The following is a 23,708-nucleotide window of genomic DNA, read 5'->3' on the forward strand; positions in this document are numbered from 1 at the left end:
CTAGCTCAGGTCTCCCTCCAAGAGAACTCCAAATCAGCACAAGCACAGCCTCTAGTGCAAGATACTGCTCCTGAGCTGAACTGGCTTTCATTAAATGAGCTGTCTCACAGCCTCTGTTGACTTGGGAATTTAAAGACTGATGGAAGCTGGAAACAGCTGCAACTCCCAGAAGTGAGATCTTGTTATGATGAGAAATAGAGACTTTCTGGTGAGAACAGTGAGCCAGGAAACCTTCCTGCAAAATCCAGCTAGCAAAATCCACACGTGTACACGTCTCTGTTAGAAATCATCTGCCATCTGCATAGGCCAATGATGAGATTACAAGGAGGGTCAGCATGCGGATCAGGGCGGCTGATCAGCCGCCACAAAACAGAGCAGGAGACCAATTACCCCAAAGGCTTTTCCACAGCAAGGTATCCTGTTACACAGAGGCCACATTCTTGAGCTTTTCCCACAATTTTTAAGGCTAGAAAGTATCTCCGAGGCTTAAACTGAGCCCCTGAAGGACAATTTTTGTAGCTAAGGGTAAATGCAGCAGGTGCTGAATTTGCTCACCGAAATGCATGGTAAAGTCATATACAAATAAATTGCCTGTTCAGACATGTATATTCTGGGTTATTACTTGGACAAAATCTCACAATCTTGCCCTTTGTCAGGCACCACCTGGTTCTTTTACACTTCCCACTAAAAATAAAATAAGAAAGAAACGACCTGACAGTGGGAAGCAAAACACAATTAGTTTGCTGCTGGCTTAGAGAGGACAATTGTTCCACAAGGTGCGTCTGTTCAATATATCAGGGCTGAAGAAATCACACGGCATGGGATGGAGACATCTACCCACACCAGGCAGTGCTTTCATTCAAATTTGTGCTTTACTCCCACTGATGCAAACAAGGTGGAATTATATATTTAGAATTTACTGATGTAGAAGACACATTCTGCTGAGGACCAAATTTATTTATGTATATACATATCCAGAAATGCATACTGGGCAATCCCAAAACAGCTCCGTTTTCAATATAAGCAGTAGCTAGCAGCACCTTCTCCTTTCTGAGCTCTGAAGGATTATGGCACATAATATGACAACAATAGCAGAACCTTTTCTGCCGATACAGATGACTTTGCAGCAGGCACCAGCAGTAGCATTTACTTTCACCAGAGATGAAAGCGGCTTAATAAACTGCATCTGCGTCAGTGCAGCACGATGCATGTGTACAGCATTAGAGAACAACAGGCAGCACAGCAATTGATGAGTCAGGCAGCAGAATTATGGTTGTGCTAAAGGAACTGGCCTACATTCTTCAAGTAGAGGTCATATCTCCCCAATCATTTATAAGTTTCAGTTAAATTAGCTGATTGTTACAATGTCACTTCTTGGGGTTATGATCTGTTTACATAATTATCAAGTTGCATTACAGCTTGTACTGTTCTCCTCCTCAATTACATAGCCAACATTCTGCTAGATGTGTCAAAGCAGAAGTAAAGACATACCAGTCAGAAATAGATACAATCAGATAAAGAGGATTGTGTTGAGCCCCAAATTATCAATAGCTTGCGTTTACTGGCAGGAGGAAAAATGTGAATCGTGAAAAATAATTAAAGCTGCACAGGTTTTTACAAGGATAAATTGAAAAAATGGGAGACTTTTAGCTAAGAGAAGACATGCACAGAAGGGGTAGTGAGAGCTTTCTATACACTAGTAATCAGAAAAGGCAAATGCAATATTTGTATTCATGCTGACTGGGAATTCAAGAACATGCAGACCTCCAAAACAGCAAGGTGCATGTAAATGGAGAAGCTATGGAAATAAAGCTAATTTGGCACTGGGTCCAGAACAGACCAGGAGAGGGACAGAGGGGTGGCCGCAACTACAGCCTTGCTGTTTATGTAGAAGGGGAATTCAATAGTACAGGAGCCAAACTTCTCAGCAGAAAAACAAAAAACCAAAATTCATATTAGAAAAAAAGAAAAGAACACACTCTGTTAACCTAAACAGCATTAAATTGAACAATAATCTCTTTTATTTCGGGGCAAAAGTCAATCACTGAATAAAGTTAACAACTGTCCCCCAGGGAATTTCGTGCACTCTCTTCAGCACTGCCTAGTACATTGGGCTTTCTCAGTAAGAAAGTATCAGATTAGAAATACCCAGCTCTGGATATTAGCCGTGCCAATTTGGATGAGCTGCTATGTTCCTATTATATTAGAGCTCTTCCCTCATTAAAGAAAAATGAACTAAGAACAATCAGTTTCCAATCATGTTGTTTTCAAAGTGACATTAAAACTAATGAATAGAGCAATGGGAAAAAAATACCTCCAGGATGGATGTAGTAAGCTTAAGGGCTTGAGGGCAGTACATCAAACGTGGCTCGACTCTTCATTCAATACAATGTGGTTGTTAATGAGGAACAATCAATAAATGTTCTTCAAATAAAACACCAGAGAGCCACACATGAGATAAGCAAACAGGAATTAGCCAAGAGGGGATGCACCTTTCTTTGTTATTACCACAACTGCAAATGCCTTGATTTAGACTCAAGGGACCCGGGTAAATGCTGCTTCCTCAATGTGTTGCACATATTTATCTGAAAACTCTGTCTTAGGAATGCCTAGTTAAAGGGGATCCAAAATAATCCCAACATCAGTGTTTCAGTGAAAACAAGGATCAGGGTGGATTTTCCATGTAAGGAAATGCTCAAAATTCAAATCAATTAGTTGTCTATCTTATAGCTGTAGAGAGCTACAGAAATTTCAAACGTTTCCAAGAAATAATTTCCCTGAAAGATTCCTTTCCTATTCCACATGGAAATTCTGAGGTTACACAGCCCACACCATCAATTCTTTTGTGAACTTCATATATTGAACAACCTATATATTTTATGGGAACAGTGCAAGCTTGCAAATCCCCTGACTCAGAAGTAAGTTGCCCTTCTTTTAAAAAATGTAAGAATTATATATAGATTTTTAGATAGATACAATCCTTTTCTATGCTTCCAGATTCTGGGACATTTAAGTGAAAGCCTACAGATAAATCTCCAGCTAAAAGTTAAATGACTTTACCAGCTGTCCACAGCAGGGACAGCCTGTAGCTCGTTTATTATCTCATCTGGTCTCCCAGCTAAGTGTGTTTTGGTCTGGTGAATTCCAAGATGACAGGCCTCTTAAAAATTGTAGGTTCTGGGTACTGCTGACAGCTGTATTTGTTATTTGTTGGGTGGCACACCTCTGCCTCTGTCAGCACAGAGCATGGTTTTGGATGATGCTGGGGATGCTATTTTTTTCAGATGAAATATAAGACAGGAACATAAGCATTATTTGCAAGGGTGAGACAGGGATTTTAAGTGAATTGCCATCACTGGTAATAACTAGCAATATATCTTTCTTGTAGTTCAGAATTTTTCTTGTTCTATTTCCTAGAACCCAAGTCCCTCCAGATGAAGGTACAGTCATGACAGGTAACTAAATATTTGGAGCATCTGGAGCCACAGCATTGTTCCAAAAACAAGAAAAACCCTGTTTGAAGTGAGCATCAGATATTAGACAGATATCAGATTTTTGAGAGGTTCTGGCAGTCTAACCAGGAAGATCCAGCTGAGAAACCAACTTATTCTTCCCTGTAATGCAAGATGAAACATTTACCATAACGTACAATTTTCAACGTGAACATGCCCCCAAAGAGCATGCAGGATATCGGTCACAGCATGGCAGGAGTGCTCAGCAGGCATGCGTGCCTTCACATGCATAGATACAGAAAGAACCCTGTGGTTCATCCCATTATATGGCCAGCTTAATCCACAATGACAGCTGATATAGGTCAGAGAACCGAGTTACCACTTCAAGCCCACGAGCAGCAGCAATCCTGCAGAAGGCTCTCCAGTACATCTGCTGGAGCTCTGCTGTTTGAGTCTGGAACTGCAGGCTCACCCTTTGGTGCACACTGCAGGTCTGGGAACATCAGACAGTACTTCTGAAAGGGAGCTCAGCCCCAGTCACTGGAAAGGCCTTTCCCCACTCCTATTGTCATCCACCGACTGTTACTTTTAGCGTTACATACATGAGAAGTGATTACAGGAAAGGGTGAGAAGCAAAGAAACACAGTGCCTTGGAATAAATGTTGCCAAAGCTAATCCTGCACACACACCCTGGGCAGACCCACCAGTACGCAGAGCAAGGAATTCTAAAATATCAGGAATCACTTCTTGTTAGAAAAGAAGCAAAAACACGTTTGGGGGCTTTCAGAAAAAATAAACCTGCCAACTCATCACTGACTGCCATTTAACCTGCAGGCAAAAGTGCCAAGACCCTGCAATTACAAGAACCTGAATTATTCTGCAGGTATTGATCTCCCCCTGTGTGGAAGACGAGCAATGTGATGACTCTACTAGCCCCTTTCACAGAACAGCTGGTGTCTGACAACAACAGAGAATCGACGTCCGGGCAAACCCGGTTTTTGTGTATTGCGTTGTGGTTTTGGGTTTGTGGGGGTTTTTTTGTGTGCTTTTTTTTTTTTTTTTTTTTACTCTTCAGTGATAATTCAATTTAGCAGCCATAAAGCAGAAGTTAATTCTTTGCCTGACTGTATTTGGGTTTTCAGAGTTTTCGTTCCGCTGTTTCAAAAAGCAGCCCTGCCTAAAATTGTTGGAGCACTTTATTCAAAAGTACAGACACCCCCCCATCAGTCTAGAGCGGGCCCCATTCTTCCATTCTTATGAGTCTCTTTAGGATGCTTCAACTGAAAAATCATATTTCTATTCCAGTTGTCATGGAACAGCCAGTCTTTCCTGGTGGAAAGAAGAGCTGGCATTATGTTCTGGAAAAAAAATGTCCCCATAAATGTATTCTTTATTACTAATATCAAAAGCTTGATTCTGCCACATTGACACAAGCTGACTGGCTGATTTAATGGAAAGTCTCCGCCTAATGAAAGAGGAAAGAACTGGGCACTAAATAAACAAATAGCAAATAATAATTAAATAAAAAAAAGTTCTAAGAACATTAGCATTTCAAGTTCAGGCTTATATCCTGCAATCTGCTTTGAGTACGCTTCAATTTGGCTCAGTGCAGAGCAGCTTGGATGACTGTTGTCATAAATTGGAACTAATTGCTTAGCTATCTGCGCAGAGGAATCTGTCCATTTATAAAGGACTGTTTCCTTGCCAAACTCCAAAATTAATTTCTTGAAACACCAATTCAGACAGGAGGTGAAGGTACACGGATGGTGATACTGACTACTTCTCCCTGTAGAGTCAGTACCTGGTGCCAGGGTCCCTGCTCTTGCTTGGCTGGTAGGGACACCATAATGATTTTGGCAGACAAAAGTGGCACAGTAGACAGCAGTGAATCAGTTAGTGGGAGACTGCAGTCTGAGAATTAAGTGTGCAAGGAAATAAAATAGCCAAGTTCTACTAAATATACGAGTACAAAAAGATGGAAAGAGCCATAGGAACGCCTCATTTTTTAAAGTTACAACTTTGCTCCATGCCAGACTGAGGCTTAAAGTTGTTACTGCTTCTACTGTAAAAAGCCTCTCAAAAAAAAAAAAAAAAAAAAAAAAAACCAAGTGAAATGCTCAGGCTCATTACAAAGCTGTGTTCACTCAGAACACTAACATTGACAAGCAAAAGGTCATTATTTTAGGATTCCCATCATCTTGTTAGCAGGAAGAAATTCTCTTCCATTAGTAGTGGACAGTTGTAATTAACATTACATGTAGCTATACATTAATTTGTTATTTGAAAACTCTCCTCAAGCATACACTTTAAGCTACCTACAGCTTCGTGCAAGGAAGGAACAAAAGGGGAAACTCAAGCAGGCTTTTAATCAATATCAGATAATACTTTCTGAAGTAACAGAAGTCCCAAAAGATGTAGTCTAGTTACCGAAACCTCTAACTTGACAGTTTCTGCAGCACACTGGGGTGCTTGCACATTATGTTTTACATCAGCACAAGTACAGCCCACCAGGAGTGCAACCTGGGGGTCAATATGAAATCAATGGAGCTGAATAACAAAACCAAAGGTATACAGATGAGAAGAAAAGCAGAAATTGAAAGTGGGGAAAAAAAACTTGTTGTCTTTTTAATGTAATTCTGGCTTTGTGTCATATAACTTAGGTTCCATGTCCTGCACGGTCATAAAGTACTGGGAGAGATAATAATAGACCTTACATTCTTATTCCTCAGTAACTCTTAAATTCAGAGGTGTGATTAAAGAGAGGAGTGGATCAGGGCTGGAAAAATATGATGTGGGAACATCTGGAAACAGTTTGCAGAGTGTAAAAATAGACTAAATGTCCTAATACATCTATACTTCTGCTTGCAGTGTCTGTGATTCTGTGCTAACAAGCACTTTTACAAACTTTTATTAGCAGAATATCAAAATAATGAGTATGCACTTACTCACGTGGCACTTAATCCTTTGTAAGCATAAGATTAGAAGTATCTCTTCTCTCACAGTTAGAGCATGTGCTCAGCCTCATTATTGTCAAATCTCTTACATACTGCCAATAAATTGAGTACATCCATAGCCTGAATAGGGCACTCTCACTGACATTAGGCTGATAAGCCAACCTTGTCTGTCTCTTGGGATACATGAAAGGTCTTGATCATGCCCCTAATTCTTTGCACAAACAGCACACAAAAAACAAGTCTAAGGTTTGATCTATAAGAGTAATTGCAAAAGGTCAGCATGAAAGCGTGTTGAACTGCTATTCATAAGCCAAAACAAAACAGACGGCTGAGTCTTTTTAACAGTCGATACACTGTTCAGACTTGAAATCTCTACCTTCTCAGAAACATCAGCTGCTGTTTTCTTCAAGAGTGCTCACTCTAAGAAGCCTCCAGGGTACACTCAGGTTCCTGCAGAATAAGTGGTTCCTCTCCTGCTAAAGCTTACCGACACCAGTTAGCTGAAAACACTATCTTTTCTTCAAAAAATTAAAAAAAAAAAAAAAAAAAAAGAAAAAAAAAAGAAGGAATTGCATCTATGATTCTTGATAGGATGAAAACAGATAAATCAGTGCGATCCTATCTCTCCCAGGAAAAGAGAAAAAGAAAGAGATGCACACAAACTTTTCAGTGTGTGCTCAGTTTACCCATTGAAAGCTCTGGGATCACATTACATATTATGCTATATGCTATAAGTTTGGCCAGCTTCTAATAAAGATAGCAAGTGAAGAACAGGACTAAAGGTTTCAGCATACACTACAAAGGGAAATGTACATACCTGTTTCACTGACCTGTGGCAAGCAACGTCATCCCGCTAGTCACTAACATTTCACCGTAGCTTATTTACTTTGGTGATAAGTACAAAGTCTTCCATTCTGAATAGGAACACGTGTTACTTTTTTCCCCTCATAAATTCAAAGTGATTATGAGGAAACAGCAGGGGACTTTCGCATCCCAGAAGATAAACTTGCTATGTGAGTGGAGTTCTACACACCCACCATCTTCAGGGCTTACATTTACTATAAAGTTCTGAGTGAAGCAGGAGTAAAGACATTTATTCTTTGATAGATATTCTTTGATTCTAGATTATTAAGTCAATACAATTGGACTTGTCAATACAATAAGTGAAGAACTTGCACTGATGCACTGGACAGGATGGAGTTCTGTTCTATCATATCTTACATTGTTTTAATTTTCTGACTTTGACCAGAATTGTCTGGGTCGGAAGGGACCCAAAAGATCGTCTAGTTCCAACCCCCTGCCATGGGCAGGGCTACCACCCACCAGCTCAGGCTGCCCAGAGCCCCATCCAACCTGGCTTTGAATGCCCCAAGGGATGGAGCACCACAGCTTCTCTGGGCAGCTTACTAGGGCCTCACTGCTCTCTGAATGAAGAATTTCCTTCTCACATCTAACCTAAACCTTCCCTCTTTTAGTTTAAAACCAGGACAGTATTGCACTTGTGTACAGGGTTTGAAAAGTGAGTTCTTGTCCCACTTGAACACAACACTTATTATCACTAAAAATAATCAACAGAAGGATTTCCTCAACTTCTATGCTTGTGTCCCAACACTTGAGGATGGGCACACTCCTGAGCATGCTCTGAGGCATGCTCTTCTGGCTGTAGTAACTTCATCCTATTTACTCCATTTATCTATCAATATCTATTCCCAGTGTCTCCTGAAAAGTCAGAGACTAATTGTTGCCTCTGGTTTACAGAAAAGCAGCAGCAGATTCTTGAAGTTAAGGTTTCCACATATCATTCCATTACTGCGGGCAGACACGGAGATTGCACAGCTTCAGAGCAGTCAATGGATCAGTCATACCAGAGATTTGGCTGCTCACTGACTGTACCTTGACCATACAGTCATTTTGCTAAATTTAGCAGCTTGCTTTATCTAGCCTTTAAGCTTCATATTATCTGGGGCCAAAGAAGGGAGAACTGAGACCTTTCCTATAAAACACTCAGTTCTTTCTGCCATGGAAGAAGGCAGACAAAAGCTGAAAAAAAGCCCAGATTCAATTCTTTCCATTTTTCATTATACTAGATGTTCTCAGCAGAGATTAATGTCTGTTCACGATCAAGCATTACTTCATCCAGGAAGGAAGGAGAACTACTCAGTCATCACTCTGAGAAATGAAAGTAACCTGAGATCAGGCCATCACTCTTCTGCTTTGATCAAGCCATCATCTAAACTATGTTCAGTCAAGGAGGGGAAAAAAAAGTGGTTGGAGACAAAACTTCAAAAGTTTGGGTCCACGATCACCAAAACCAGACGATAACCAGGAATCACATAGGCAAAAACATTCTTCAGATATTTCTACAATTTCCAACTGTCAGTTTTACCTCACTCTGGCAATGTTTCTGCGCTCAGGGCTGATGCTCAAATGCAATAAAGATTCCCCATCTAGAAAAAGGTGCTTGAAGCACTGATGCTCTGAGCACTCCCAGGTCAGGATGTCCACACTCCATTCACGCCAGGGCATGGCAATGTAGTGCTGCAGCCAGATTGCCCTCTGGGGCCTAGCAGGGTGTCTGAAACTGGCACCTCAATTTTGCTCTGCCAGTGATTTGCTGAAGGTCTTTAAGTAAGCCTTGAGCTTCTTCCCAGAATAATTTGGTATCCCACCTGTAAAGTTGTGCACCTGGTTGCACTCTTTATTTCTACCTACAACAAACAGTACACCAAGAACAGAAGCAGTTTAGGGCTATCCATTCCTGAATCTCACCTATGAGGTACAAGCTGTTCGGTTTACCTGCATAGAACTGAGAGCTTCGGAAGATGAAATAACACATGCATAATTATTTTGTAACTTTTCACAACTATGCCTGTCTGAACTACCACAGATGTCTGTGTCTGTGGTACAGTGCACAGTAGAAAGGTTTTGCTGTTTTTTGTGTGTGTGTTTTTTCTTCCTGTTCCTCTGTTAAGAGAAGCACACTGTAGCATGCCACAGAAATTCACAAGAGCACAGCCTTTGTACTCCTCACAGCCATGCTGGGGGCAAAGGTACATATAACCATATGGCTGGGCATTACTGCGTCTGCTATCTGCTCCTCCTGCACCTGCAGGGAAGTCAGCCAGAGGCATCCATCTGCCACTCCACTCAAGATTCCTCCTTGGGCAGGGCACTCTGCTTAGGTTGCAAAATAAGTATACTTTTGGGGATCATTTGCTGATAAAGATTCCTGTCCCTTCTAAATGTTCACTACTGGTGTCTGTCTCACATGATATCAATCAGCTTGGAGAGCTGCTTAGTATTGAACTGAAAAATTTAAAGTGAAGTGCAACACAGAAGCAGTTGTCAAGAAAAGCAAGCAAGAAAAAGCGATTTCAGTTGGTTGCTTACGTGAGTAGATGAAAAAGGATTTGCAAATCTTTTCACACATGCTTCCCTGAGACTATACTAATACAGAATACAGGAGGACCTTTATTAAGATGATGCTTTAATGGACATCTAACTTGAAACCTTGCAAGCAAACTGGAAAGTAAATGTTCAGAAAGAAACTCAAAGTATTACACAACACACAGAGACTCCATAGCTTACTTCTAGTGAGAACTTCCTTCTAACTTCACCATGTCTCATGTTCCCACATCCTCTATTCACTTGTGTGAAATATTCCCTAAATAGCACTAAAGAGTAATCATCATTTCCTATGCTTTCACATTCCCATTTTACATACTGTTACTTTGCTAGTTGACTGATAATTACTGAGCTGTTTCTCTACCAAAGTGTGTTAATGATTTCTATTTCAATTGTAATGACAACTTTCAGAGAAGAAAAGCTCAGAACCCTTTTTTCCTTCCTTAAATATTCTGGATTTCCTCTTGAGCTGGAGTTTCCACTCATTCTTTCAGCCTAAGCACTGAATTCAGAGAATGCAAGTGTAGACACTACCACAGGAAGAGGCAGGCATTGTTTTTTGGGGGGAAGCACCTTGGGTAACCACAATTCTGTCTACATTTTGCAGCATTCCCTTTACAGTCTGATCAATTCTTGTTGAAATTCAATTAAATACAATTAAAGAATAAAAACTGTGGGTACTTTATCATTGCCAGCAGCATTTTAGAATATTCCAGTCCGAATATACTTTAGAAACAGCCCAAGGGTGTTCTTAGCATATTGGCTTAGATCTTAGCAAAGCTCCTTTAAAAATATATATATATACACACTACTTCTCTGCATCATAAGAACTGGCTGTAGAGAGGAGCCATGACAAATACAATTCAGTTCAAAGCAGAATAAATAGCTAGAAGGCTGCTAATGGGAATATTGTAGATGCACGGCAGAAAGGCATACTTTTCTAAGGTCACTTCTTTACACCAACTCCCAGCTGTGCCATGGGCTGAAGACTAAGCTATCTACAACACTGGTTAGCCTCCACCTCACTGGGAAGGCTATAGGAGACAGGAAATAGGGCCTCCTCATGAAGTACTTCAGAAGTTCTGTGGTGTTCTTGTCAAACCAATCACTGCAATACATTTTCTCCACAAGACGGTAGAACAGCAAAGAGCAGAGTGTACTTGCAGACACCCAGCAGCTTTATGTTTGTAAAACACCTGCACAGTGGCTTCCAGGTCCTTGCTGGGGTATGTAGAGACTTCCAGGCTGGAAACAGGAATACTGAAGTGCCACTGCTGTGACAAGAGTGCTGTCCCAACTGCAGACTCACTAATGACTGTTTCCATGATCCTTGTTGATGCTAAAGGGCACCTCTTGAATGAGTTATGAGCAAAGTTATGCATCTCCTTTTTTCCCAGTTGAAAAATCTTCCCACATTCCAATGTTAAGCAGCAGAGCCAAGGTCCTCCACAAATTAAAACAGAGTGGAGAAAGGAAACAAAGCACAAGATTGATGCGGTTCATGTGCAGACTTGCCCTAGGAGAAATACCTTAATAATTCACAGCAGCCAATGGTGCACCATAGAGTAGTAAATGCACTTAATGCATGTGTTTTCTTATATTGAACAATGGACAAATGAATTAAGTAGTGGAATAAAAACAAGTTTTATTTTAAAATAGTGGCAAATTCAGTGAACTAGGAGGTACCTATCTTCACCTGGATACATACAATTCCCAATCTCTAATCCTTACAGTTTAATATAAATGAAAAGTTCTAGACTTACCATGAAAATACATAAGAGTTGGAAGGCACCTTTAAAGGTCATCTAGTCCAAATCCCCAGCAACAAACAGGGATATCCACAGCTACATCAGGGTGCTCCGAGTCTGATCCATGCTGACCTTGAATGTCTCAAGGGACAGGGCTTCCACTACATCCCTGGGCAAACTGCGCCAGTGTCTCACTGCACTCACGTTAAAAGACTTTTTACTCATATCCAACCTGAATCTCCCCTCTTTTAGTTTGAAATCATTTCCCCTTGTCCTGTCACAACAGACCCTAGTAAAGAGCCTATGTCATTTTTGGCAGGGCTATGCTCAATCCTTTCATCCCCAAGCTTGTATTGGTACACCAATGACTTCACCTGACTGCCATGAATTTTCAAATATTACTGAAATTGACTTGGCCATCAGCCAATTCACCCAGGTCCCTGGGATATATCTCATCAGGACCCAAAGACTTACAGCTAGACTAGACCCACAGACTTGCTCAGGTTCCTCAGGTGGTCATGAACCCGATCTTTGCTTACAGTGGAACGGATGATGTTTCCCTAATCCCCTCCTTCCAAAACAATCATTACTCAACAGTGAGGAAAAACAATATTAACTGTATCAGGGAAGCTCTAGTGTCTAGATTTTATATATATAAAAATTGCCAAGAGATACTTATGACTGGTGATTTATGTCTTTACTAAAATAGATGTCCTTCAAACACTGTAATTTACTGAAATTAATGGTGTCTTAAAGCAGGAATACATACTATGAATTAATGCATTTTTGAGCTTATATAATGTCAAGTATAATACTATTGGCATCCTACCTTTCTGCATAAAAATGCTGCATGTTGCACTAATACATATTGGCTTACACAGAAAAGCAAACCTAAGAATGTAAGTGAGCTTTACAGATTTACCAGAGAGTTCCACAGTTTCACACCATAATTCAGCCCAAAGTACTACAATTTTACATTCTCCAAACCTGAGAAGCTCCCACTTTATTGTCTAGAGTGTTTCAGGGCTGTCAAACTGAAGCCATTGGAGCTAATAACTTTGTAAAAGGAAAACCTTCCCACTGCCAAAATCACAATTGTTTCCTATTCTTTCACAGATGCATTGTACAAAATATGTTCTGCTTTGTAGTGAATGAAAAAGCAGCCACAGATGACTAGTCTCATAGAATGACTTCATTTTCTTTCTTACTGCAGACTAGACGTGCAGGGAATCATGCTGATCTGAGAGCAATCAAGTGGTAGGGTTTCAGGAGGGCTTTCCAGCTGCAACAGACAGCTCTGCCAAACCCTTTCCAGCACACTTGTGAAAATGCACCCAGACATAAGAAATAAGAATAATACAATACAATAAGAAATTCCAGGGTGGCTATGAATTCCTTTGTTGACTATAAAGGAATTACTTTTTTTTTTTTTTGACCTACCTTGAGCCACAGAGTCCATGTAACAAAAAAACATGGACCTGTAAGGCTGATCAGGAATCAAGCATTAGCTGAGGAGCGCCCAAAGGAGGGCTATAAAGATGGGGAAGAGCCTGGAGGGCAAGGTGTATAGGGAGCAGCTGAGGTCCCTGTGTTTGCTCAGCCCAGAGCAGAGGAGCCAAGGGGAGGCCTGATGGCAGCTGCAGCTGCTCACAGGGAGCAGAGGGCAGCGCTGAGATCTGCTCCCTGTGACAGCAACCAGACACAAGAGAATCTAAGGGTAAAGCCAGACTGGGGGTCAGGGACAGGACTTGCGCCAGAGGGCAGTGGGCATGGAACAGGCTTCCTAGGGCAGTAGGCACAGCCCTGGGTGCTGAAGTTCAAGGAGTTTTTGGACAGCACTCTCAGGAAGAGCCGAAGAGCTGCCCGACATTGTGAAGCTGAGGAGAACTATTCCTCACTGGCCCCAGGACTGAGAAAGAAAAAAAAAAAACGTTCTTGATTTGCCCTCCACCAAGTAGTTTTTTTGCTTCCCTCGTTTCACAAGATCTGGTAGATCCAGGGGAAAAGCAGTGCACTGAACAAGAAGCAGTGCTGCCTCTGCTGCCTTTTTTTAAACTTGCTTTTCCTCTATCTGTCTTTTCTACAAAGTACACCTATGATGGAAGCCTCCAAAATGAGAAGATAGTGCCACAGGCAAAAATCAAAATAGGCCATCTTCCCCTTAGTTTTTCAGAAGTCTCTTTTACAGAGGTTTCCCATTCTGGTTGCCAGGGACTCTCAGCAGCAGGAAGGCCGACTGAGCTTTTTATGAAGTGTCATTTTTGAAAGTCTTCTTATTAATATTTTTCCAGATTTGTTACAACAGCAGAAGATTTACTGCACGTTTTAGAGTTATGTTTGCAGTGTTCATAATCCGTGAACATGAAGGATGTTGAAACTATGCAAAAATGTACTGCTTTCCAAAGTAACATTAATAATACATTCATAGCTATTGAGACCTGCTCTATACTAGTTGAGTTAGAGTATGGGTGTAATGTATTCACAAGCACTGTGGATAAATCACTTCAATAAATTCTTCAGGCTATGCTGTAGCTTCCAAAAGCTCCCTGCCTGATAAAAAATAAAAAAATAACAATCAGCCTGGATGAACAGTCTGTGATCCTTCTCACTACCTTATTATTCATCTTTGCTTCTTGTCATAGCACTCAGTAATCAAAGTTTTCCAATATTTCTTACTTGGTCATCCTAGTTATAAAAATATCTGATATAAAGGCAGATATCTGTGTCCATTTATATTAATGCTCACACCATCCTGGAAGTAAATTTAACAATATGATAATAGTAATATCCTTCAAACACCTCTGAATAATTTCTTCCAAAATTGTATATCAAATGAACATACTGCATGACAATCCTTTCTTAATGGTGATAAACATCCTCCTCTACTCACAACTAACCTTTGAAGAAATATACTTCTATAAGCTCACACATTACCTCAAAAAAAATAACCCAAACAACTGTAAATACCACTTTTGAGATTTAAGCACCAAGCTGAACCAAACGCTTGGGCTGAGTTTCATTCCTTTGTGAATAATGCTGCCCAGAGCAAACACAGAAGCACATCCTTTCCACTAGACCATGAGCAAGGGAACACACCATTCCTATCAGCACAGCCACTGAACAGGAACAGAAAGCCCTGTCACAGCCAGTGACAACATGCCTCCAGTGCAAAAAGCAGGACATACATACAATATGCAGTTTGGAGATACGGCAGAACTGCGTGTGATCTCCCTTTCTCCACAGATCTAAGCTTGAATCCCCTCAATCCACAGGACAAAAGAGGCTTTACACTTGTCCATGCCACACTGAAAAGCATCACCTCTGCCAGACTGTGAAACACTGAGCTCTCAGATCTCCCAGTCCCTAAAAGAGACAGTGAGTGTAAGAGGGAGGCTGTCACAACTCTGTTGTCTGAAATGTGAATTTGCAAGTCGTATTCTATGTCTCTACTCCATTTATCTCACATTTATGATTACATGTGTTAGGAGAGGTGTTGGTAACATCACAAACACTATCTGATTTCCAAATGAGTATTTAGATTCATGAATTCATTTGGATTCACCTCCCATTCTCTGACAGCAGACACCTGAGGGTGCCGAGAAGGGTCCCTGTAGGGGACAAATCCCTTTGAGGACTAGACACTGAATCATTCAACCAGGAAATTTAATTTTAAAAGACAAATACCAGGAGACAGATTTCTTTTCTTCGTTCATTTTTCACACTTTTTGTAGTAATTTGAGTACTTCTAAAAATAAAACCAGAACGATGGCATAATCAATGTCTCATAATGGAAAAATAATTGTCTTAAATGAGGCTCATGCTCAAAAGCACAAAGAATAAATGACCAACAATTTTTGAGTGTTACAATATTTTTAGCCATACGGTATTTCTGATTAATTGTTATAATTACTAACTAAAAGCCAACTATGTGATTGCTTCTGTATGACACATTCAAATACTCTCAAACCCTGTCCCAAAACACTCACAGTTCAGAAGGTGAGACAGGTAGAAAGAGGAGATACTAAGATACATAATGACAAGAACAACAGTCCAGGTGCTCCTTAGCATTAGGAGGCAAACTAGGCCCTGCTCTTTGCAGCTGCATGAGGAACGTTACTCCTCTGAGAATTAAAAAATGGACTCTAAGCCTTTCCTCCTCCATAGTCAGCAAAGGGAAAGAAGGAAGAAAAAGGGAGCATATTTTGAGACTTAACACCACCACACACCAGTTCTACAACATATTTTGAGCCTTTGGCAATTTATGGTAATTAAAAGTAACCCTCAAGCTGTTCTTTGTGAGATGAGGCTGCGCTGGAGCACAGCCAGCTCTGAGTCCAGAGAAGCACAAGCTTCCATGCTGATTTGTGCCATGCAGCACTGGGTCACAGCAGAACCTATGAAACAGAGGAACAATGCTGGAAATTTTTATAAACCACTGAAAACCACTGTGGGAAAGGCATTTAGCTCTGGTATCAGTGAAGCATCTCTAACTGGGTGTCCTGGTTTGAGCTTGGTGATACAGTATGCCCATCTCTCTCCTTACTGCCTATCTTTTACGAGGCCATGTGCAGGAACCAGCGATGCTCTCAAGGCTGCAAAGAACCATATGGTGTCACCAAACGGCATTATCATCATCTTTCACAAGAGAGAAGTATATTCTCCATGCTGGAAAACATCAATGAAGACAGATGCCTGGTATTCTACAGGAGAAGCTCAATGGCCAGGAAAGTTGAGAAATGATCCCAATAATGATTCACACCGAGAAGTTTGCCTCAGAAAACCTTTATTTTCTGAAACATTTTGAAACCAAAGCAAGTTACATACACTGTGTACCACTCACCCCAAATTCTCACAGGCCATGTAAGCCACAGAGGGAAAGGACTCTCCTTTTTCTGCGGTAGCCCTCCCTTGGAAGACACATGCTAAGCACTCAGACTTGTGGTGTCTCTTGTCTATCAGTCTCTATCTCAGAAGCCTGAGGATCTACATCTGGTTCCTTATCAGCCACATTTGTACTCAGTAGTGATTTTGCCAGTAATAGCCCCAGGCATAAGTGTCCCAGGGGTCAAGAAAGATGCACTGCAATATGCACAGCTGAGGCCCAGGATCTGTTACCCTATCTTGTAGATGATCTCTCTTTACGAGATTGCTCTGCCTGAAAAAAGCTGCAAGCGTCCATTCCTATTAAGCCACAGCAACTACTCCACTCCTGGGCACCCTCTTTGTCCACTCTAGGGAATCAGTCTCAGCACGCTCTCCATCCCTAAGCACCAAGCATTCTCTCTCTGTTCTGTCTGGCAGAACTAACCCCATCTCTCTCCAGCACAGGCTTCATCCTCAATAACTGCCAGTGCATTCTGCACAGAACAGACTGTAATGTGATTAATTTTACACTTCACAATCTTAGTGTGAGAAGCAGGTCCCGGGGTAGGGATCTGATGTGAAGCTCTCAAGCATGTACAAGGCCTCGATCAGAAAAACAGCTCTTCCTGAAATGGCAGAATAAAATAGCTTTGCACTACATGAAACGCCCAGTTACTGTAAGAAAACAGTACTGCCACTACTGAAGAAAAAGACATAAAAATGATAATTATTATCATAATTACCATATTATCAATGATAACAAAAATGAGATAATTGCTCCATTCTCTCCAAGACAAGGCCAAAAGGGGTTTTAAACTGTTTTTCTCTCTGTGCTGTGCTTTAAGGCTCTGAATTAACTCTATACAAACAGAAGTGCTTCGCCCTGCAAGCACATGCTCACTGCTGCCCATTTACCAGATACTTACACTGTTTGCTATCTTCACACTTTTCTTTGTTCCTTGACATCTTAACTGTGGTGTCTGTATGCTTACTGTTAATGCCTTCAGCAATGGGAAGCTGTGATGTCACAATGAATTTGTAGCCTCTACAGGAGAGAGTGATAGCTAGCACTTTAGACCATACTGCAAAGTCATCATTTTCTTTCTCATGAGTTACTAACTTCAAGAAGCTGTGTCTTTTTCAAGTGTACAAAGAATTAGAAACTTCATGCTAAAGTACTAAGAGATTCTCATAGGCTAGCTGCAAAGGAATTCCAGGAGCAGCAAAGCCCTGTGACTTACAAAATGGACTTTCAATCTAGCCAGTAGTCTGCTGCTTTCCCTGCAGTTTACACATAGGTACTGTCACTAATACACCACTGTTCACTCAGAAAGCAAAAATGGGCCATGTGAGGCCTTGTAGAAGTGCCCACCTCAAATTTTCATCTCCTTTAAAGTCCTGCTTCAATACCTCATAACTGCTGATGACACTATCAAGCTATTCAGACCAACGGTCCCAGGTATGAGACCGTTCTCATATCTACCTTTCTATCGGTAGACTAAGATTACAGTCTGTTACACTGCCTGAACACTTCCACCTAAGCAATACTTTGGCTTTCTAATTAGAGCATGCTTTTGCCTCTGACAAGAGTGGATGATGGCAGTTGCTTGAGATGTATCTACATGTACCATCAGTATGGAGTAAGAATAAATGCACAGGAAATACAGAATTTGCTCTCAGTAAATCATGAATGTTTTAGTATATAGAATAAACTTATCTGCAACAAGAATATGCAGTTTCCTCACCAGGTCCCACAGTTGCTTCCTGGATGACCCTTTTATTGACAGGATACAAGGACACCTTACCCTTCTTATCTGAAAAGCTGGAGTTCGTGTTACAGCAGAATTAGCGAGCAATGTCTCGTGAAGGCTGTTCACACTGCCACGCAGCTTGCCATGGTCAGAGCAGCTAAGAGCAGCCTTTGAGCACCAAATGCACACGGGAGCATACAGAAAGGACAGAATACTTCTCTTAGAGCATGACACATATCAAATCATTAGCTGTAACATTTCAAACTGGAGACTTAATTTCATATTTTCACTGGAATCTAAATTAATTAATGTCTGCACAGTGCTGTGGCCTTTAAAAAAAATACCAAGCAAGAAGTATTCATTACCACTACAATGAACTGTAAATGAGCACTTGATTCAGTGTCGCTTTCTTTCCTTTCTAAATCTTGGCTTTTGCAAAACTCCAATTATTATTTATCAACTCTGAAGTAATAAGGCATGTCAAGTTCTGAACAGCATTACACAGCTTCAAAACAAAATCTGCTCCCTTACATTAGAAGAAAAGGGATGGGATCTTCCAAAGTATCTTGGCGCTCCACAACACAGTAACACATCTGCAGATGCATTTAAAAATGCAGTAGAAGTTTCATACTTAACTACCATTAGGATAACAAGCAGATTAACATATGATTAACCTGCTTAGGTACTCGGCAAAGCTCACTGATTGCTCTGCTGAGTTATTAAGCATTTGCTGATTTGGCAAACCTGGCTCCAGAATCTTACCCTTATCTGGGGATACAAGAGGAACCTCATTTCAGATGAAAAAAGAAGCTTGGAGAACCCTTCTAATCACCACAGCACAGAAGAAGAGTTCAGCAACGGCAAAGCTAGAGGAACCATACAGTGCAGTTCCTTCAAAAACTGGGGCAGTGCTAGGGGGTTCTCCCCTCAGTGCTGGCACCAGGCACACATCCATTGGCACGACAAACAACACGTGCACCAGGTACCTCCACCCCCAGGAAACATGGCCTTCAGGATGCAGTTCTCTTGCCTTCTGTAGTAAAGGGAGGTGAGGTGCTATATGCTTTATCTCAAATTCCAGAACTTTTTGGGAACCTAATAGAGAAGCAGTTTTAAGCTACTTTATGAAGCTATAATGCAACAAAAAGCATAACAAGACGCAAAGCAGCAAAGTCTTAGACTACAGTAAGTAAGAATTCAGCTTAGACAAGATAATAATAGATAATAAAAATAAGAGAAATAAACTACTTACCTTTAGAAGACCTGTAAGATCTTCAAGTACACAGGAACATTCAGGCAAACTACCCTCACCTCTACTGCCAACCCTTAAATGAGGTCTGAGAAGGGGTGGCTCCACCTCTTCCCATCACTCAGGTTCTTGCACCTGAGCTCCCCTGGGTTGACTCTGCCTTCCTACCAGGTGCTCAATCACTGGTTCAAGCCATGACTTAGCATTTCCACTACAGAACAGTATTTTTCTTTCCAAGTTTACTTTTCAAATACCTTTTGTGAGACATATAAAAATATTTGATTTTTTCCAAGAATAACATGGGGCTCCAGGGCCATGTGAAACAGTGCTCTGTGCTTTTCCCTGATCTTAGAAGCAAATGCTGCCCCTGAAACTTCAGACTTTGGAGTTGTATATGTAGTTTACAGTAATAATGTACACAAAAAAATACATTAATACCAGTTACATCTTGATTTGTCAAAGAAGTTTTGTAGATGTCTCTCATGAAAACACAGACCAGCTATATTGGCTGCTTTGAGGATCAAGTGGCTTTAAGACTAACTTAGATGATATTCCTGCAAGCGTTTTTTTTTTTTTTTTTTTTTTTTGGAGGGGGAATTCTGAAGTCTTTCAATGAGTTGAATGTGCTTAAATTTTGAAATAGAATCATAGAACCATAGAATGGTTTGGGTAGGAATGGAAGTTTAAGATCATCTAGTTCCACTCTCCCTATTATAGGCAGGGACACCTCCCTCTAGACCAGGACGTGGACTCAAGTTCTTTGGAGGTCTACCATAGAATTGAATAGGACATTTGTATATATGGTACTTAGAAATGGGTCAAGCATAACGCCCACTACAAGATGCTATGCTCTTTGGATGTTGGTTTCATAGGTATTTCTTCTAAATTATTTACACAGCTTGCAATAAGCTACCATGGGAGTCCATAAGTGATCAAAACTAACATAATCTCTAGTTAGAACTTCCTTGTTCAAAAAGTGCCAAGGGGTGGGTAGAAGCGGAAACATCTAAAGGCTTTGCAAAAAGGCAAAGCCATTTCTAACACAGCATTTTTAAACACAGGGGTGTAAATATCACAGTATTACTGATGTCAGTAGCACATGTCCATGTGCATGGCAGTTCACACGTAGTGGAATATCAGATAGAGATGTTTATTAAGTACTCAACAGTTAGTCATTTTTCCATCCTTCTTGCAGGAACGCTGTCACAAGCACTGGATTATTCATGGACATTAGACAGCAGTGTGTGTGCTACCATACAAATTTTTGTATGTCAAATTATTGGAACACAGCCCAACAGAGATACAAGCGTATGGCTTGTGCTGCTGTAGGAGTAGCCTGCCCGGTGCTACGAGCACTATTTACATATTCAACTGCATTTGCCACATTACAGCTTGATTGCAATGTTGTCAAAAACATACCAATGTCTCCTGGATAGACAGCAAGAAAATAAGGCTTTGTGGAAGGAGGTGTCTGACAGGATGTTTTTGGTTTATAATGCAACATTAAGCTAAGCTGGTGACATGGAATCCAGGAATAAAATCCCAACCCTGCTGAAGTCAGAGGCAGTTTTGCCACTGAACTCAGTAGGACCACTATTTCATGGTCACCAGGCAGCTGTCTGCGTATCAGTAACATTTCTTTCCCCACTGACTTGATTCTGAGTCTCAGGGACACACACGAAGTTTCACAAGCTGCTAAGTCTTTGTTCCTGAAATTTCATTTCTCTGAGAGACAGATGAACAGAATTTTGAAAGGGAAAAAAGGGAAAAGTCAAATTTGTACTCCTGCCTATTCACTCTCCTTTTAAAGCTTCTCTCTAGGCTTCAGGCAAACAATAATGAATCTAAAATAGAAGCTTAGACAGATACATTGTGTTGTAACGCAGATAGCTCCAGGTCCAAAACACAAATAATTCACAACAAAGGATGTAAAGGATATTACGGATTTTGATCTATCAAATAATTTCTTTAACAACAGTGAAAGGAATTTTAAAACCAAATCCTTGCAGCCTTTCACAGTTTGGATAAACAACCACATTATGCATATGCATTTAATATCTTGTGGTCTTTGAACATAATGGTCATGGACACTGTTACTATAAACCAACATGCACGCTTGACGCATACAAACACCGGGAAGTTACGCGTGTTCTCATTAACTTTCAAAAACCTACAGGGTTCTAACACAAGCAGTGCCAGTATAAGCATATAAATGAAGGTACTTAATGCCAAGAACATAATCAGACTATCAAACGATATGTGCAAAAGCATGAATTCCTTGTCTGCCAATAGAGTGAGCAAACATAGTAACTGTCTGTTGGCTTTTTATCTCAAATTCAGTGCGAAGCACTAGAGCCATGACCTGAAATTCTATAGCCCCAGGCCTGCTCCACATGGTTGTGATCAACTGATGGTTGGACTTGGTGATCTTACTGATCCTTTCCAACCTTAATGATTCTATGATCTTTCTATGTCTCAGCAAATTTGCAACAGCAGCAGAGAAGTTTACACAATGTGTCAGTTGCTCAGGAGAGCCTGTTTTCCTAAATCTGTGCCTGCTCTCAGCAGAAAAGGCAGAACATCCCTCCGCCCTCATACATGTGCCTCGGACTCTTTAATGAGATTGTGTGCTCTGTGAAATGTGACCCAAATGTTACGTATTTAAGGACAAGACAGTTCATGGAACCAGCAAATTTAAAATAAACATTGCAGATTGTTCTCAGGAACAACCTGAGGTTTAGAATCACAAGAGTCATCTGATTCAGAGAGCTGCGCTGATGAGCAGGGACATGCTGCCTCTCATGTGTGCAGCTGAAATCCCACCAAGAGGCACATTAAGGGTGCAGATGGCTACACCTGATAAAAAGACATGTATGCAATTTACTTTCTTTTATAAGGTGTGTTGGTTTGCATTTAAAGTTCTCTTGAAAAGGTCTGTTTCCCAGGAAAGGATTTCAGAAAGGAAATGGAAAGCAGCAGCTTCTTTCAAGAAGGCAAAGTTTTGTTAAGGAACAGAAGCAACAACCTTTAATTGAACAGTAGGAAAAGAACGTGTGGATGTACTGCTTGCTGTGTGCTACCGATGGGCAGCCTGTTACCAAGCCATGTGACTCACAGATAGAAATCCTGCACCCCAGTGAGCATCCCAAAAAGCTTTGTACACAAAACACTGCATACCCAGAGGCTGTTTACCTTTCTAATTTCTAAGCAAAACAGATGGACTCTCTTGCTAGATAACCACTCCCCCACTGTTCTCTTTGCTTAAGCTATCACCTACCAGTCTAGCAGCGCACTACAAAATGCTGTTTTCTTTTCTCTCTGCAAATCCCCATGAATGATAGAAAGAGATTCTCTCCCAGTCTGCATCAAGTGATCCCCAGTATCTTTAAGCATACGTCAGCCATATGTTCCTATCACACGGATTAATTATACATGGCTTGTGCAAACTGAGAGAGCTCTGCCGAAGCAAGCAGGCTCATTTACACTGAGGACACTACCTAGAATATCCACGTGGTCACAGGGTCAAAGGATGATGGGAGCTTTTCAAATCATCTAGATAACCCCTGTCTCCCCTGAGAGATGTGTTTTTCCATCAGTGCTTTGTCAGCAGAGCCTCTAACACCCTCCTGATCATCCTGCTCCAGCCCCTCAGTGTCCTACCTGCTGCAGCACTTTGGCCTGATGTCTAATGGTAAGTTGCCTGCTGCTTTATAAATCCATTTCTTCATGCCTTCTCTACTATAGGCACAGAAAAGGTTATTCCCTGGCTTCTGGCCACAATCTTTTTTTGTGCTGTTACCATGCCTCCCCACTTGCTTACAAGCATCAGTGTGTGCCATCTTATTAAAGCCACACAGTTATTCACAGACACTGCTCAACAACAGAACAGGAGTGATGATCTTGGCTCCTGTAAGAGGCAATAGCCACTGGGGGACAATAGTGCCCAGCACCTCTCAGAAGGCATGGTGAATTGGGTGTTGGTTTCCACATGAATTTAACACACTCACATAGCTTCTCAAATATCAGTGCCCCTGGACTGGAGTCAGCCTTTGTGCAAACCCTTCCTGCGGTGTGAACTCCCCTGCAAGAGATTTAACAGAACGGCAGCCAGGCTGCCGGGTACGAGGGAGGAAGGCAAGCTGCATGTACAGCAAAGTGATGCAGGGTTTGTGACAGCCTGTGTTACAAGGCACAGCCACTCACTGCCATTTTTGCTCAGCTTGCTACCAAGAGTTGTGAGTCTGCACACAGGCGGCTCGCTCTATTGATATTGCTGGGCACTGTGC

The 23,708-nt window shown here is 41.2% G+C and overlaps 1 protein-coding gene across 4 annotated transcripts in view; it reads right to left on the bottom strand.

Moving 5' to 3' along the window:
• TMEM108 (transmembrane protein 108) overlaps nucleotides 1-23,708 on the bottom strand; it is a 153,625-nt gene that overhangs the window by 52,058 nt on the left and 77,859 nt on the right. The window lies entirely within an intron of this gene.

Source organism: Lagopus leucura, unplaced genomic scaffold, assembly GCF_019238085.1.
Source record: "Lagopus leucura isolate 7727_CA_CO unplaced genomic scaffold, USGS_WTPT01 Super-Scaffold_100157, whole genome shotgun sequence".
Taxonomy (NCBI): Eukaryota; Metazoa; Chordata; class Aves; order Galliformes; family Phasianidae; genus Lagopus; species Lagopus leucura.